Raw genomic sequence first — 16,179 nt, forward strand, 5'->3', positions numbered from 1 at the left:
ATAATGTCAGAGTGGGTGGCTGGATGCCATCCTGGTCCAGCATCCTCTGAGCTTCCCCAGTTGTGCCTCTCTACCTCTGTGGCAGCACATTGTTTTGGGGGCAAACTTTGAGACTGCATATCAATGCATGGCTCATAGAAGAAGTTTCTGGAACTCTCCACTGACATTCTGAGAAGCCAGCCTGCAGGGTTAAGAACTGAGTCAGATACCTCTTCAAACATCTTGGAAACAAATGACAGATTAGTGCTGGACCTTTAATTAGAGCCTGGGATGAGATTTCTAACATCCTGGAAACCAAACAAACTAAAGGACAGAGAAAAAGAATTCCAGTGTAATTTATAGACACAAAAGAAACAATTGAATTAGTAACAGTGGGCACAAGGAGCTCAAAGGTAAATTTGAGCTTGAATTCTATAGGCTTAGGATCAGATGAAATGCATTTTTAAAAAGCCTTTCAGACCTCTGAATTCTGTTGCTTTTGAAATGTGACTAAAAAATGGAAAAACCATGGCTGGAAGTTCTGTTGAAACCAGGGGAGTAGAAAAGCTTGAGTCTAGCAGGCTGGACACATCTAAGGCATGGAGAATGAGGAGTGAAAGGCATTGTGTTCCCACATCGACCCAGTGGAGTGCGTAAGAGTTGTGGCCTCACCCCTCATTTTTGTAGACACCATGTGGGATCAACCTTGGTGATGATAGCAAGACCTTGGTGACTGTGATATTTCCCCTTAAGATTCCTCAGACTTGACATGGACTGGAGTGGGATGGTAGGGTGGAGTAGGGGGAGGAAGAGAAAGGGAACAGAGGGCATGAAAGAGGGTAATAAATATCAAACAAACCACAAGAAGACAAAAGATTACATTCCTAGGAGAAGTTTCAACACTCCAAGAACAAGTAAGTTAGGGAAGCCTAGCTAACTGTGCTGCCCTTACTTTAAAGTATAAAGAAAATATTTCCCTTGTTTTGTGCTCTCTGAAGGCTGGCCTGAGTGCTGATGGATGCTCCTGCAAATGATACTGCAATTCTTAATTTCTCAGCTTGCTGCAGCTTGCAACTCAAGCAGGACACCTAGGATGAGGCTAGTGTGTGTTCGTGCCAGTATACAAGAACAGTAATGAGGACGAGAATACTGAATTGGGAGACTGAGTTATGGGTCCCTGCCACTGACTACTTGGGTCAGAGAGAGCCTCTGGGCCTGCTTCTAAGCCACGGAATGAGGGCACTGGATGGGATGTCCTATCAGAAACACTGGAAATGCTCTCAAGCTTAACATTCTTTAGCTATAAGTTTACCTTACTCCTCCTCACTCACATAATTTTTCAGTCATCCCTTATGGTATCTTCCTCCAAGCTAGAAGAAAAATCTCAGGGCCAGAGTTGTGGCATAGCAGGTGCAGCCTGGGCATTCCCTATGGATGCTGGTTCAAGTCCCAGCTGCTCCACTGCTGATCCAGCTCCCTTTTAATGTGCCTGGGAAAGCAGCAGAAGAGGCGCAAGTGCTTGGGCCTCTGCATCTATGTGGAAGATCTATGTGGAAGAACCAGAGGAAGCCCCTGGCTCCTGGCTGTGGTCTTGCCTAGTCCTGGCTGTTGCAACCACTTGGGAAGTGAACTAACAAATGGAAGATCGATTTCTCTCTCTCTCTCTCTCTCTCTCTCTCTCTCTCTCTCTGCTTCTACCTCTCTTTGTGTAACTTTCAAATAAATAAATAAATATTTTTAAAAAGATAATTTCATGCAAAATGTGTCCTATATAGCAATTTGTGTCTGTGGTTTTTGTCTGCTTAAGGCATGTGACATGTACTGCCATCTATGGAAGTACTCTTCTGTTCTTTGCCTGTCTTCTAGGGATATGTCTTCTTCCTTTCTTTTTGTTCTTTTTTAAAAAGTTATTTTACAAGGATGGGGAGAGGAAGAGGGAGCAAGAGGGAGGGAGGTGGGATAGAGTTAGAGAGAAAGAGAGAGAGAGAGAGAGAGAGAGAGAGAGAGAGAGATGCTCCCACCCACTGGTTCCCTCCCTAAATGCCTGCAACAGCCAGAGCTGGACTGGGCCAAAGCTGGGAGCTAAAAACTCAATCCAGGTCTCCCACATAGATGCAGGGACCCAATCACTTGAGCCTAACTGCTTCCCTCTTCTCTGCCCTCTGCCCAGGGTCTGCATTAGCAGGAAGCTGTGGTCAAGAGCCAGAGCTGGGAATCAAACCCAAGCTCTTCTATGTAGGATATGAATGTTCTAACTCCTATGGTAAACACCTGCTTCCTGCTTTCTGTTCTTCATATGATTGCCAAAGAGACCCAGTGAGAGCCTTAAAAATAGAGTGAGAAGAAAAAGAAATGAGGAAAGGAGAAGACAAATGAAAGGCAAAATCAGTCCAAAAGCAGAGGCAAATGAGGGGAGATGTTAAAAAGAAGTTGAGAAGAGACCAAATTATTATCACTGTGGGGAGAGGACTTTGCACCTGGACAGTCCTCAGGAGGAGAGTGGTTTTACAATTCTGGGTTCAACAGCTCTGTAAAATTTCAGAAAAGAATGAAGGATACTTTAGCTGGCCTAGCTGAGAATATATATGCACTTATTGAATTCTTTAAGGTTTTATATTACACAAATAAAGGAATATTTCTGCATCTGCTGACATAGATGAACTGTACTGAGGGAGTGGCACCATGGGAACTTGGGGAGGTATCCCTGAAGGCCTCCTATTAAAGAAGTGGTACCTGGGTGCCTTTGGGGCCCCTGAGAACATGCAAGTCCTTGAATTGTCCTTGGGTCATAGATAAAGCTTAGTATACTACTTCATTCATTCTTCCAACTCAAGCACCATTCATACTCAGGGCTGCCACTAGGCGCCTGTGTGACATGGACACACACAGTATCCTGCTTGTTGCGTCTTATCCTGCAAAGAGCTAGAGATTGGATTTCAGCAGAGGCCCCCTGCTGGTAGTTATATTCAGCAGCCCTGTCCAGGGCCATACCAGGCCAAGTTCAACTTGCCACACACAAATAAGCAACTCACAGCATTACCATGCAGCAGAAGCAGGGAAATCACACAGGGAAATCACATCAGCAATGTGTGATTCTGGTCTCCCTGGAGGAAAGCTCTCTTCTGGAAGAACCAGTCCTCAATTTTTCTTTAAATCTCCTTGAAAAGTGAGCTGCTTTTGGCTGGCGCCGCTGCTCACTGGGCTAATCCTCCGCCTGTGGCACCGGCACACTGGGTTCTAGTCCTGGTCGGGGCACCAGATTCTGTCCCGGTTGCTCCTCTTCCAGTCCAGCTTTCTGCTGTGGCTCGGGAGGGCAGTGGAGGATGGCCCAAGTGCTTGGGCCCTGCACCTGCATGGGAGACCAGGAGGAAGCACCTGACTCCTGGCTTTGGATTCACACAGCGCACTGGCTGTAGCAGCCATTTGGGGGGTGAACCAGCCGAAGGAAGACCTTTTTCTCTGTCTCTCTCTCACTGTCTAACTCTGCCTGTCAGAGAAAAAAAAAGAAAAGAAAAGAAAAGAAAAGAAAAGAAAAGAAAAGAAAAGAAAAGAAAAGAAAAGAAAAGAAAAGAAAAGAAAAGGTGAGCTGCTTTCAGCAAAAACTAAGCTATGTTGAAAGTCAAGAGAAGGTAGAGGCCACAAAACCCTCAATCAGAACATAATGGTAATTCATAGAGGCTTGGACAGTTACAGTGACTAGAAGGAAGTTGGATAATGGATACCAAATCAGAATTAGATAGAAAGTGTGCCTTACCAGTGTTACACAATAGTGAGGTGACCGCAGCCCATGGCAACCTGTTATGTATTTTCAGAGGAGATAGTAGAGATACTCTTATCTGTATACATCATATACATATACTGAAATATCTCATAGTACCCTGTGAGAATGCACAGTTCATATTAATCAAAAACATGATCTAAAATGTAAAGGAATATAATTTTTTAAAAAAAATCTAATGTCAAGAGAATGATTAACCTTGTCTGAGGAACAAGGTGGTTGTGATTAGAAAAAGCAAGAGACTTCTAGGTGCTGGCCATGTTCTTGGTTTTGATTTGAGTATTGGTTGCACAGGGATGTTTGGTTCATGAAATTCACCCAGCAGTATAATTATGATTTGTGGACTTTTATGCATCTGTGTGTTGTCATTCAACTTGAAAAATTCCTTTTAAAAGTACCCTAGCTTGAGCCATCCTTGAGAGGGGAGTTGTGTTCTTATTCATTGCTCTACCCTCCACTTTAAGTGTGTTGTCTGGCTCATAATAAGTGTCTTTGGTGGAGGTATATTTGATGTCAAGTGGAAGCCAGATTCCTGATTCATAGACTACCTTCTACTTGCTGTGCCCTCATGTTGTGGGAAAGGTAAGAGAGCTGTCTGGCATCTCCTTAATAAGGACTCTAGTCCTATTCATGAGGGCTCCATCTTTACGACTTAATCATCTTCAGCAGGCCCCACCCTGGGAGTTTAGATTTCAATGTATGAATTTCGAAGACACAAATATTTAGTTCAGAGCAGGTGGAGACTGCATGAACCTGGAGAGCCCTGTATTTTCCACAGACAATTCTACTTGTCCAGTAGATCAAGAGCTTGCTAAGAAAACTCAAACAACAAAATCAGGATGAAAGAAGGGTTGAAAAGACATCCAGGGTCCAGTCTGATGAGTGTAGGAGCTAAGTGAGAAGCACCCAACCCTTGGCTCTTTTACGAACCAGAGGAGACCAGAGGCCTGGGCTTGGATGAAATCCAGCAACAGCAGCAGAAAATTATCCAAGAATAGGACACAAGCCCTAATGCCCTTTCCTCCATTGTAAGCCGCCAAAAAACAAACAGGGCAAGAAATTGGGAATGAATTGGATGAATAGAATGAGACAGTTGATGACCTTGCCAATCTGGCGAAAAATTCCACGCTGAAACCAGACATGTGAACCTGATGTACAGAAAGCTGACCTCATGTGGGGTGATAGTGTTGAGCTTAATGCTGCTTGTGGCTGTTGCGATCACAGCCATCTGGCCAACCAACTGATGGCAATGAAGAAAGCACCTGCCATGTCACCTGCCGATGTGGGAGAAAAGTCCAGCACCTCTTTGGTCTGCAAAACTCATTCTCAATGAACACCAGGCCCCCAAGCTAAGAAAAAAAAAATCGAGTCCATCCCAATAAGTACTTAATAAATATTTGTTGAATTTTAAGAAAAGAAAAACTTCTTTCCTCTGGAGTCCTGGCTCCACCCATCTGTTCTCATCCTATGGATGTGTTGGCTTCTGAGCAGGAAGCCACTGAACATGCACAGTTTGCAGCTGTCAGCTGGTGACAAGGTCTCAGTGCTCCCCTGGCAAGGGAGCTAGTGCACAGGTGCCCGGCCTTTTGTGCTTTAAGTTCTCCTAAGCCTAGGATGAATTTTCCAGCCTGGAGAAACTATGCCAATAACGAATGGAAATCATCTGGGCCTAAGCTCCATGGTAGAGAAAAAAAACCAGGACTTCAACTGGGAAGGCCAAGCCACTCTTGAAAGGTGGGAAGATCATCCTAGGAAGCCCTTTCTTACCCGTAGTGAGTTGAGCAGCCAGACACCCTGACATTTCCTACAGGTCTTTTCTCTTAGATCTTCTGTTGTCAGCATAGAGCATGTTTGTTGTAGTCCACTGTCCTTAATATCTATTTGCCTATTTGATCTCTTTCCCTGTATGTAGCTGATTTCCCTTCTCCACATCCATCCCTTCCCCTGTATGGTCAACCTCCTCACCCTGCCCTGTCTCTGGCCTATGCTGCCCATCAATAGATGCAGAAAAGAAATTTGATAAAATTCAGTATACTTCATGATAAAAACTCTGAACAAGTCAGGTAGAGAGGAAACATACCTCAACATATAATGGCCATCTATAACAAGCCACCAAGTAACATCATATAGAATGGGGAAAAACCTGAAGTCTTTTTGTCTAAGATCTGAAACAAGACAAGTGTATGTGTACAGTGGAACTTATCTCCCCAAAAACTCATGCGAAGTGTTTAAATCTGATGTTTTAATGCTAATGATTAATGGATTAAGGTGGAGACAATCTAATTATGGCATCTGAGAGGTTGGTCTGCTCGAGGGTGTTTAGGTCACTGGGGGCATGCCCTTGGAGGGTGATTATTCGAGCACTGATTATTCGAGTTCAAGTTTGGCCTAGCTGTTTGTCACTGCTTCCTAGCTCACCATGTGATTGTTTCTCTTCACCTGCCATGACCAGCTTCTATCAGATACTGGACTATGTGACTACCTGATCCTGAAGTGTAACCTCCAAATCATAAGCTAAAATAAACCTTTCTTTCCCAAAGAAGTTCCTCTCAGCTATTTTAGTTAAAATAACGAAAAGTGGACTAATACAATAAGGATGCCTACTTCACCACTTTTATTCAATATACACCTAGAATTCCTAGTTAAAGCAATTAGGTAAAATAAATAAGACATCCAATTGAAAATAAACGTGTCACTGTATTGAAATGGCATGATCTTATATATAGAAAACCTCTAATGACTCTGCCAAAAAGCTGTTGGAACAAATTTAAAAGTTCAGCAAAATTGTAGAGTGCAAAATCAATGTATAAAAGTCAGTAGTGTTGTTAAACCAATAATGAATCATCCGGAAAAGAAATCAAGAAAGCTGTCCTATTCCCAATAGCTCAAAAACAAAAACCCAAGAATAAACTTAACCAAAGATATGAAAGATCTCTACAATGAAAACTATAAATCACTGATGAAAGAAATTGAAGCGTACACAAAGAAATGGAAAAATATCCCATGTTCATGGACTGGAAGAATTAATATAATTGAAATGACATGCTATCCAAAATGAGTTAGAAATTCATTGCAATCCCTATCAAAATCCCAGAGACATTTTTTCATAGAACCAGAAAAAACACTAGTAAAATTGTATGGAACCACAAAAGACCCCAGATGACCAAACTGATCATGATCAAATGGAATAAAGCAGAAAGCATTACATTACCTGGCTTCAAAATGTATTACAAAGCTACAGTAATTAAAAAAGCATTATATTGGCATAAAAATAGGTCCATGGACAAATGGAACAGAATAGAGACCCTAGAAGTAAACCCACAAATCTACAGGCAAGTGATCTTTGACAAAGATACTAAGAACAAGCATTGTAAAAGGATAGTCTTTTTAATAAATGCTGTGGGGTAAATTGGATATTCATATGTAGGAGAATGAGACCAAACCCTTGTATCTCACCATGTACAAAAATCCACTCAAAACAGATTAAAGACCTGAGACCTGAAACTTTGAAAATATTAAGAGAAAATATAGGGAAAGCGCTGTAAGACACTGGGATAGAAAAGGATTTTCTGGATTAAATGCCAAAAGTACAGAAAATTAAAGTAAAAATAGGCAAATGTAATTTCACCTAACTAAAGAGCTTTTGCCCAGCAAAGGAAACAATCAACATAATGAGGAGTCAACCTGCAGAATGGAAGAAAATATTTGAAATTATACATCTCAAAAAACGCTAATATCTAGAATATATAAACAACAAACAATAGAAAAAAAAACCTGAATAATCTAATTTTAAAATGAGCTGTAGATCTAAACAGACATTTCTTGAAGGAAGACATAACAGCATGTTTATGAAAAAAATGCTCAACATCACTAATCATCAGGGAAATGTAAATCAAAGCCACAATAAGATATCATGTCACTCTAGTAAGGTTGGCTATTATCAAAAAGACAAAAGATAATAAGTATTGGTGATGATGTAGAGAAAAGGGACCAAACTGCACACTCTTGGTGGGAATGTAAATTAGTATAGCCATTGTAGAAAACAGTATGGAGATTCCTCAAAAAACTAAAAATATATCTATCGTATGATCCAGCAGTCTCACGCCTGGGTATATATCCAAAGGAAATGAAATCCATCTGTTGAAGAGACTTCTGCACTCCCAAGTTTATTGCAGCACTATCTACAATAGTCAAGAAATTGTAACACCCTAAGTATCCATCCATCAGTGTATAGATAAAGAAAATGTGGTAATATACATAATGGAATATTATTCAGCCATAATAAAGGACAAAATATTGTCATTTGCAACATTGATAGAAATGAAAGTAGTTAAGTTACATGAAGTAAGCCAAGCACAACAAGTCAAATATCACATGATCTCATTCTTATATGGGGTCTAAAAAATAGGTGATGCCATAGAAGTTAAAAATATACTGATGGTCACCAGAGGCTGGGGAGGGAAGTGGAGATGGAGGATGGAGGAGATTGATTGATAGGTACAAGGTTATAGAAGTTCTGGGGTTCTGTTGCCTAGTAGGGTGAATATAGATAATGTACCACATATTTCTCTATTAAAAATTTAGCAGACAGGCAGCATACCACATACCTCTCTATTAAAAAAACCTAGAAAATAGGATTTTGAATGCTTTCAGTAAGAAATGCTTACCACTTGAAAGAATAATTATATTTACCTTGACTGGATACTATACAATCTACCTATTGTAACAAAACCTCACATAGTACCAAATAAATATACACAATTTTAATATTTATATTAATATTAAAATAATAACTAAAGGCCAGCACCGCAGCTCAACAGGCTAATCCTCTGCCTGCGGCGTGGGCACACAGGGTTCTAGTCCCAGTCTGGGCGCCGGATTCTGTCCCGGTTGCCCCTCTTCCAGTCCAGCTCTTTGCTGTGACCCGGGAGTGCAGTAGAGGATGGCCCAAGTGCTTGGGCCCTGCACCCATGTAGAGACCAGGAGAAGCACCTGGCTCCTGGCTTCCGATCAGCGATCAGCGCGGTGGGCCAGCTACAGTGCGCCGGCTACAGCGGCCATTACAGGGTGAACCAACAGAAAAGGAAGACCTTTCTCTCTCTCTCTCTCACTGTCCACTCTGCCTGTCAAAAAAAATAATAACTAAAAGTTCCCCAAATAGTTCACTAACTCTGTTTAGATGGCTGATTCATATCTTTTGATTTACAGCTGAGAAAGAGATATTTCATAGATTGGGAAAGAAGTTCTGATAAATTAAGGGAGAGCAGGAGGGAGGGAATATCACTACATTCTTAGAATTGTATCTACAAATCACATTGAATCTGTTAAAACTAATTAAAAATGAAAATGAAAAAATTTAAATTAGGAAGCATAGATTTTAAAGGGTAGAACTTGAATTCAAGCACAATTAAAGAAGCAATAATCTGTAGTGACTGAGAGTATAGGTTCCAAAACCAGGCTGCCCGGACTCCACAGGTTTATATACTGTTTTGAGAACTGAGTGATTAATGCAGTGCTTTAACTCAGGCACAGAGTCAGCAACCAGTAAACGTCAGGGATTCATATCACCTATGCCTCTCAACCTTGTCCTTCCCACCGTATCATGTTGCTTTCTCTCATCCATCAAGAGACCCTCTCATTATCATAATCCGTCCTTTCAAACAGCTAAAACATTAATATACCGTTTGTGGACTGTGATTAAAAAATTCAAAGTCTAGGCAATGTGGTGTAAAAGCCTCCACCTGCAATGCCAGCATCCCATATGGGCGCCAGTTCTAGTCCCAGCTACTCCACTTCCCATCCAGCTCTCTGCTGTGGCCTGGGAAAGCAGTTTCACATGGGAGACTCAGAGGAAGCTCCTGGCTCCTGGCTTCAGATTGGTCCTGCTCTGGTGGTTGTAGCCATCTGGGGAGTGAACCAAAGGATGGAAGACCTCTCTTTCTCTCTCTCTCTGCCTCTCCCTCTCTCGTGTAACTCTGCCTTTCAAATAAATAAATAAATCTTAAAAAAAAATTCAAAGTTTAAAGGCAAAGCTAGAAGTTGGAAGGAGCCTAGATCCCTAAATCACTGTGTGAAAAGAAGCTGCTGTCTGACCAGGAACATCTGTAAGTTAGAAATTAATTTACAATGAATCACATCTTGAAATTTGCAGGTTTGTTAGTTATAATTGCTAGTGAAATGTTGACTAAGACATCTTTTTTGGATAAACAGCTGTATGGGTAAATTAAAGGACAATTGCTTTGTAGAATTTATATTCTGTTTCTCTACCTCACTCTCTTTCTGTTTTTGTCTTGGTTTCTTTCTTCTGGAACTCACATTTGAACAATATTTAAATTTTGGAGGAAACAGAGAAAGAAAACAGGAAGTCCTATTTAAGCTTCTAAATCCAAACAAGACTTCATTGGAGTATTAAGATTTGAAAAGATGTTAATGAAGTGGGCTTTTGGTTCTAATTCAGCTACTGTTTTTAAATTAATTAATTAATTATTTTATTTGAAAGGGAGAGAGAAGAGAGGAGATGTGGAGAGATCTTCTACCCACTACAGCAGGGGTTGGAACAGGATGAAGCCAGGAGCCCAGAACTCCATCCAGATCTCCCAGGTAAGGACCCAAGTACTTGAGCCATCACCTGTTGCCTTCCAGGGTGCTCATTAGTAGGAAGTTGAAATCAGTAGCAGAGTCAGGACAGAAACTCAAAACATCCCACACCATGTCTTAACTACTATGCCAAATACCTGTCCCTTTTATTTCTTATGAATGTGGTTTGTTCAGAAATTCCATAATGAGGAAGGTGGGGGGTCAAGGAAGGATTTGAAATTTTTGGATCTATTAAGTAACATGATTTATGTAATAGGCCCCAAAATCAGCTCTAACCTGTGCAAAAAGTGACTCTGTTGCCTTATTATTCAAAAATTAATACAAGTTTGTAAATTAATACAAGTTTGCTACTTCCTATTTCTTTTAAATACCCCTAGAGTAATTCTGGCTGTTTGAAAAAAAAAAAAAATTGTTAGGTGATTCTCCTCACAGGCTGAAAAACCAGATTAAGATCCAATTCCTGGCCAGCGACATTGCGCACTAGGTTAATCTTTCGCCTGCAGCGCTGGCATCCCATATGGGCGTTAGGTTCTAGTCCCGGTTGCCCTTCTTCCAGTCCAGCTCTCTGCTGTGGCCCGGGAGGGCAGTGGAGGATGGCCCAAGTGCTTGGGCCCTGCATCCGCATGGGAGACCAGGAAGAAGCACCTGGCTCCTGGCTTCGGATAGGCAGAGCACCGGCCGTAGCAGCTATTTGGGGAGTGAACCAATGGAAGGAAGACCTTTCTCTCTGTCTCTCTCTCACTGTCTTATAACTCTGTCAAAAAAAAAAAAAAAAAAAAAAAAAAAAAAAAAAAAAAAAGGCCCAATTCCCTCAAAGCAATAATGTGCAAGAATTTCATGGTTCCCATTCAGCACACTGATCAATAGGAAACAAGCTGTTGTTACCAACACAAAACAATTACAATAGAACCAGCAGTGCTGGCTTATTTTGGGGATGTTTTGAGGGGCACACTACAAAAGCCACTCCCATCGCCTTTTTCTCTACCTGTCTCACTTACTCAGGAATTTAACTTGAGGTGTTTCCTGAGGCAAAGAGACTGAAGGCCCTTTCTCCTTCCTGGCTCAGGACAGGGTCAGGGGCCTCTTTCTTGCGTTCCTGTGGCACCCTCCCCACACGGACCACACTGAACACGGACAAATGATCTGCTTTCCTTCCTAGTCTCTGCTCCACGCTAGGATGCTAGGACTTTTTCATTGTTAACTTGGCACATGGTAGGAACTCAATAACTGTCTGTTCTGTGAGAAAATAGTGAGCAACATCCCTCAACTCCTGGGGAAATAGTGGACAAAGAACTTTCTCTTTCAGGAAGGAAAGCAAGTTTCTGAGAACTTTTCAGATTATTTCGTGGGAATGCTCATGTCAGGTTCTCTTTAGGACTCTTTGTGTTTGACTTTATGCGCCTGATGGGCTAAATCGCCATGTTTATCTGGTGGTTCAACATGTTCTGGGCTGCAGAAGACTGCAATCCTGCTACAAACTGAGGCTTGTAGGAACTTAAAAGAAGAGTGTCTCTTGGGAAACCTGTCCTCCTTTGGCATACCTTCAATGAGCCTCAAGAAATTGAAGACATGGATCCAGACAGCAAAGTAAAATGAATAAGAAGGGGCTTCCAGGAGGGGCATGGGGTGATTTGGATCAAATGCATTGTCAAGAGTCCAATGAGGATGCTAATGAGCTGTTTTACATGGTCCTGGCAAACTTATTCTAACCCCTAATTTCTCTCAAGGTATCATTAAAATCAAATGATTCTCTTATTTTCAGTATCCATTTACCCACTAATTATTTCTTTTTTTTTTTGTAGTAACTTTCATGGCTAAATTAGGCAATTCTTCTGCCTGTGTAGATAATATAATGACTTTTTAATCATTTGTTTTCTACCAGCCAAATTGTTCCCATGATCCCATTAGAAATTCTTCTGTAGTGATTCCAGTGGATTTATTGAACTACTGGTGACAGCCACACTGATGAACTGCAGACTACCTCCTGTTAAATTCAGCCAATGAATATCAAATACCTTTCATTTTCTCTGGAACTCAGAAAGAAGCTAATAATTTTGATAAATGGACATGTTTTCTGACATTCACTATAGAAGTCATAAAAGATACCATGTGGCTATGGTAGCTTTATAAACATTGCAGTTATAGTTTTGTTCTGATCATAAAAGCAGTGTGTTATAACAAATTGATAAATATATACAAATACAAAAATACTAAAAAGTCACATAACTTCACAACTTACTAGCATTTCATAAATTATATTTATTATCATTTTTATATATGCCTGAATCTGTTATGTGTCATCTATCTATCCATTTATCTATCTATCTATCATCTATCATTCATCATCTCTACCTATCTACCTATCAAAAATAAGGGCTGGGAGCCAGAACTGTGGCATAGCTAGTTAAGCCAGTACTTGTGATGCTGGTATCCTGTATCTGAGTGCTGGTATAAGTGCTTTCAATCCAGCTTCCTGCTAGTGAACCTGGGAAGGCAGCAAAAGATAACTTAAGTGCTTGAGCCTGTGTCGCCCATGTAGAAGACCCAGATGGAGATCCTGGCTCCTGGTTTAGGCCTGGCCCAGACCTGGTTGTTACAGCCATTTGGGGAGTAAACCTGAGGACAGATCTGTCTCTATGTCTTTCTGTGTGTGTGTGTGTGTGTGTGTGTGCGTGCCTTTCTCTGTCACTCTGCCTTTCAAATAAATAAATATTTTTAAAAAGTGGAGTACAGCTTACATGGACTTTTATATCCAAACCCTGCAATGGCTTCTCAATTTGCTAAGAGTAAATGCCTCAATCCTTGTGATGCCTTCAAGGCTTTCCTCTCACAGCTTACATCTATGGCTTCATCTCCTCCACCTCTTCCTGCTCATGACCCATCAGCCACACTGAGTTCTTCACTGGCTCTGTAATCACCACACAGCTGTGCCACTGGGCCCTCGTACCAGCTGTTCCTCTTGCCTGGAATGTCCTAACCCACCACTCAGATACCTTCTCCAAATCATTGCCTCTGTAAATGGAGAAAGCTACTCCTCCCTATCTTGCCTTCTGGTATCTCTCCCAGACCCCTCTATTCCTCTTTCTCCCCTCACATACTTACCATGTATTTGTGATGAGTACTCTTAAAATATACTCTCTGCAATTTTCAAGTATACAGTGCATCGTCATTAACTGTACTCATCATGTTATACAGTGGATCTGTTGAGCTTATTCTTCTTATCTAATTGAAATTTTCAGATATGTTTTGCATTCATATACATCTCTTTTTCATGTATTCTTTTATTTTAAAAAAGATTTATGTGTTTGAAAGGCAGAGTTACAGAGAGAGATGGACGGAGGGAGGGAGGGACAGAGAGAGAGAGAGAGAGATCATCCTTCTGCTGGTTCACTCCCCAAATGGCTACAATGGCTGGGGATAGGCCAGGCCAAAGCCAGCAACCAGGATCTTCTTCCTGGCCTCTGATGAGCAGGGACCCAAACACTTGGGGCATCTTCCAGTGCTTTCCCAGGTGTGTCAGCAGGTAACTGGATCAGAAGTGGAGCAGCTGGGACTCGAACCAGTGCCCATCTGGGATGCTGGAGTCACAGGTGGCAGCTTAACCTGTTATGCCACAATGCCTGCCCCTGTCATGTATTCTTTAGTCATTTACCAAGTTTACTGTTTATTACCTGTTCTTTCTACAGTAATGTAAATTCTATGAAGGTGGAGATTTTTGCCACTTTTGTTCATTGATGTGTTACAGATGTCCCAAACACTACCTGGCACATGATAGGTGCACAATAAATATTGGTAAAATGAATGTTTAAGTATTGTGCATTTTTGAATATTCTAGAGAATTCTATACTTAATCTAAACCTTTGATTGAATCAGTCATGATTTTCTTAGAATACATCCTTAGAAGTAGAATTACTGAGTCAAAGAAAAAAAATTTAAGGTTTTGTGACATATATCGTTAAATAGCTTTCTAGAAAAGATCTGATTTTTCATAAAAGTTCTGTAGCTGTGGGGAGCAACTTGGACTAAGCTAAGTTACTGGAATTAAGACTTATTCTATGCATCTGCTCTCCCACAATATGGTGCTGGGAGAGGAGGAAACAGCTTCTACACAGCTGCCTCCAGTTCAACCAATAAACAGCAGGACCTGCTCCTGATTGCAGGAGAGCAGCGTACTCGGCGTGTGGGTAGCAGAGTTGGGATTGGTGGAAGAGGACTATAAAGGAGGAGAGAGACAACATGCACCAGGAACATCTATCTGAAGGAACACCTGTGCAGCCCCCGAGAGAGCCGGCCGGCGGTGTGCCACTCCCCCGTGGAAGTGGGGAAAGTGGCAGGGGGGCCCGCCCCTCCACGGAGGTGGAGGGACGGCAGCCAACCCGGGAAGAACCAGCAGCAAACCCGGGAAGGGCCGAGCAGACGAAAGAACAGCGCAGGGTCCTGTGTTGTTCCTCCATGAAGAGGGGGAGCGACAGTAGCAGCACAATAAAACTGTGTCTACCTCATTGTGCTAACATATGCAGTGAATATTTTTCTAAAAGTATCTTCACCAATTTTATTGATGAAAAGTGCTACTTATTTAGAAATTTTAAAATTAAAAATTTTAAATTACTTGATTACTAGAAAATTTGAAGATTATAAAGTCAGTTTATTGGTATCTTTTTGGGATCACCAAGTCATATTTGTTATTGATTCTTCTATTGTGAATGTTAGAATTTATTTTCATTTTCTTATTAGGAATAATTTATGCACAAAAGGCACCATATTTAGACAACTAAACAGTGATGAGCCTACCACTCAGTTCAATATATGGGACATCATTGATATTTTCTGAACCCTACTGTGTGCCTCCCAAACCCATCTTCATGTTGTTTTTTCACGTGTCCCTCAGTGATAGGGTCTAGTTTTGCCTCTTTTGAAAACAGAGTCGTACAGTTTTCGGTCTTCTACACTTCAACATTGTGTTTTCAAAGTCATCAGTGTTTGATTTCTATGGCAGTACTTCCTTTGTTTTTCCTGTTGCATGCTATCATCTTTTGTGTATATACCACCATCTATTTATTCAGTGTCCTACTGATGGACTGTTGTTATTACAAACAACAATGCTAAAACATCTTGCTCATGACTCCTGGGGCACTATACACAAAATCTTCAGAGGGTATGGGCCTAGGAATAGAATTGCTGGGTCAAAGGTAATGAATATTGCTCAGCTTCACAAGATGACATGGGACTCTCTTCATATCAGTTGTATCAGCTTACATTCCCACTAGCAGTGGTGGATGTTATTGCTTCCCATTTTTTCTAACTTTTGGTACTGTGCTAGAGCGGTTGAAAATGAAATCCTGTTACGGTTTGAATTTGAACGTACCTGATTACTAACTAATCATATTGAATGTCTGCTATGGTTTGAGCATGATTTGGCTTCTGAACTGTGGCAAGACTTTAACCTCCAAAGTCATATATTAATGATATAAAAGCAGTAGAGAATTAATTCAGTTATGATGTTTATGAGTAGGGCCCACTAGTGGGCCCTTAGGTCATCAGGGGAATGCTTTTGGAAATTAATTCTCATAAGAGGGTTGGTTATAGAAGCTAAGTGTTGGACCCAGCCTCTCTCTGCTTCCTGGCTTGCTATATGATCCTTCTTCCACACTGCCATCTGCCTCCCTCACCAGATGTCAAACTAATGAGCCAATCATGGATTTGAAGTCCAAATATATGAGCTAAATAATCCTTTATAAAGTTGGTCGTCTTGGGTATTTTGTTGTGGCAACAACTAACTGACTGATGTAATGTCCTTTTGGATACTTAATGGCTGTTGGTATTTC

General features: G+C 41.2%; 1 long non-coding RNA gene and 1 pseudogene across 3 annotated transcripts in view; both read left to right on the forward strand.

Annotated features, from left to right (window-relative positions):
* The window catches only part of LOC103348315 (uncharacterized), a 167,553-nt gene that overhangs the window by 126,390 nt on the left and 24,984 nt on the right, over positions 1–16,179 (forward strand). For 2 of the 3 annotated variants that reach the window (XR_016216864.1, XR_016216863.1), the window contains exon 2: positions 10,257–10,357. The exons of the other annotated variant lie outside the window; for it this stretch is intronic. This is a non-coding gene — a long non-coding RNA (uncharacterized LOC103348315). The remainder of the gene's footprint in view (positions 1–10,256; positions 10,358–16,179) is intronic. 3 annotated transcript variants of the gene reach the window in all.
* LOC149123508 (syntaxin-8 pseudogene) lies at positions 809–5,001 on the forward strand (annotated as a pseudogene).

The sequence above is a fragment of the Oryctolagus cuniculus genome, chromosome 11 (genome assembly GCF_051225735.1).
Source record: "Oryctolagus cuniculus isolate XC-2025 breed Fujian yellow rabbit chromosome 11, ASM5122573v1, whole genome shotgun sequence".
In the NCBI taxonomy this organism is placed as follows: domain Eukaryota; kingdom Metazoa; phylum Chordata; class Mammalia; order Lagomorpha; family Leporidae; genus Oryctolagus; species Oryctolagus cuniculus.